The sequence below is a fragment of the Populus euphratica genome, unplaced genomic scaffold, assembly GCF_000495115.2.
Source record: "Populus euphratica unplaced genomic scaffold, PopEup_1.0 scaffold130.1, whole genome shotgun sequence".
In the NCBI taxonomy this organism is placed as follows: domain Eukaryota; kingdom Viridiplantae; phylum Streptophyta; class Magnoliopsida; order Malpighiales; family Salicaceae; genus Populus; species Populus euphratica.
Genome location: NW_011500018.1, coordinates 47,487 through 50,149, shown reverse-complemented (window position 1 = coordinate 50,149; position 2,663 = coordinate 47,487).

Genomic DNA, 2,663 nt, shown 5'->3' with positions numbered 1-2,663 from the left:
AGGGAGGTAAATTCTTATATAAATTATAATATTTATTTTATTTTTATATGTAACTTTTGTTTCTTTTGTTTTATTTCCTTCTTCTTTTATTTTCTTCCTACACGTGCATGAGAGTTTGGTCACGTACAGTAAGTGGTAGACTTTGTAGGGTATCCTTATCATTTTCAGAAAAAAATGACCGATAAAGATAGCCAGTCACTTTATAATGAGAATAATAAGAATAACTGAGTTAGAACACTTAAAGATCACTTAAATCCTACAAGAACAAGTGCACCCTCATGCATAATTTTCCCTCCTAATGCATCTCACTTTAATTTTAATCCAAACATTATTCAACTTTTACCTTCTTTTCATGGCTTAGATCTAGAAAATCCATACTTACATTTGAGAGCATTTGAAGAAGTCTTTAACACCTATAATGACTTAAATTGTAGCATGAACACCATCAGATTAAAGTTTTTTTTCTATTTCATTAAAAGATAAAGCTAAAACATGACAATAAAATCTTAGGTCAGGATCCATTCATGCTTGGGATGGAATGCAACAACAATTTATGAATAAGTTTTTTCCATCTCATTGAACAAACTCTTTTAAAAGACAAATCACCACTTTCACTCAAAAATCAGGAGAAACATTTTACCAATGTTGGGATAGGTATCGGGTCTTGTTTAATACTTGCCCTAATCATGGTTTTGAAATATAGAGATTGGTTTTATATTTTTATGAAGGGTTAACATCTAAAGATAGTTAAATGATGAAATTGATGTGCAATAAAACTTCTAAAAATAAAGACCCTGACAAAGCAATAGAGTACCTAAACTTGCTAGCTGAAAATGCTTAAAATTAGGACACTACAGGTATTTATGAGGCACTAGGTAAGACTCAACCTCATACATCTAGTAGAGGTATGTATAACCTTAGGGAAGATCATGACCTCTAAGTTAAATTTGCATCTTTAGTTAGAAATGTTGAAGTACTAGAATTAAAAAAGAATGGTCAATTAAAATCAGTTCAAGACATTGTGTGTCAAATCTGTGAAACCAATGAACATTTAACCAATGACTGTCCAACTTTTTGTTCTTTTAAGGAATGTCTCTATGAACAAACTCATGCTTTAAATAGTTTTCAAAGGCCCAATCATAACCCATACTCACAAACATATAACCCTGGTTAGAGAAATCACCTAAATTTCAGTTGGAAGAGTGGTAATAATAATGCACAAACTTCACATCCACTGTTTTAAGCAAACTATAATTTTCAAAATTCTCATAGATATGCACCTCCTTATGCTCCACCTCCTAAAAGAAATCTTGAGGAACATTGCATGCATTAATTAAAAAGTAGGAGATAATCAACACTTAGAATGCTCAAACCATGGCATATTTAAAAGATACTCTTGCAAAATTCACATTTACTCTCAGTTTTTAAGAGAAAGGTAAGTTTCCATCTCAACCACAATAAAATCCTAAGAGGTGATATAATACAAATACAAGTAGTTTCGCAGACCATCACATGGATCAAGTTAAATCAGTCATCATTCTTTGCAGTGGTAAGGTTATTGAAAAACTCACTCTTGAACCTTGTGAGAAAGATGATGAGTTAATCTCATAGGGTAAGGAAGGGGTTGGAGATGAACATTATAAAGAAAAGACTAATTCCCCGCTAGCACTTCCATTTCCTCATGCTATGACCAAACAAAGGAAAGTCAATCACAACTTTGAAATCTTTGAAACTTTCAAATAGGTAAGGTTCAATATACCTTTATTGGATGTTATTAAACAAGTACTTCTTATAATTTGTTTTTAAAAGATCGATGCATTATAAAGAGAAAACTGAATGTGAAAAAGAAAGTCTTTTTAGTCGAACAAGTAAGTGTCATTCTTCAGAACAATAATGCTTTAAAATATAAAGACCATGGTTGTCTTATAATTTCATGTTTTATTGGAGAACATAAAATTGAAAGAGCTTTACTTGATCTCGGAGTTAGTGTGAATTTACTTCCATATTCAGTCTTTCAAAGTCTCAATCTAGGTAAGTTAAAACCAACTTTTGTAACTCTATTACTTGCTGATAGATCTGTAAAAGTGCCTAGAAGAATAGTTGAAGATGTGTTAGTACAAGTTGATAAATTTATTTATCTTGTAGATTTTATTGTCCTAGATACACAAACTGTTGAAGCATGTAATTTAATTCTTGTTATTTTAAGATGTTCATTTTTTCCAACTTCTAACGCATTGATTAATTGTAAGAATGGACTGATAAAGTTATCATTTGAAAATATGACATTGGATATGAATATTTTCAACATTTGCAAGCAACCTGGGGATAATAATGATTTACAGGAAGTGGACTTTATTGAAAAATTAGTTCATGATCATTTTGAAACTATTTCCACTAAAATTAAATTTAATGAGTCTGAGAATTTGCAAATGGTTTATTTTTAGGAAGAATCAATGGCAAGTAATTGGAGACTATAAATTGAAGAGTTGCCACCATCATCAATTGAGTCTATACCTTCATGTGTTCAACCACCAAAACCTGATTTGAAGTCGTTGCCATTCAATCTCAAATACTCATTTTTGGGAGAAAATAAAACTTTTCCGATAATAATTTCTTCCAAACTTAATGCACATCAAGAAGGTAAGTTATTACAAACTCTGAAA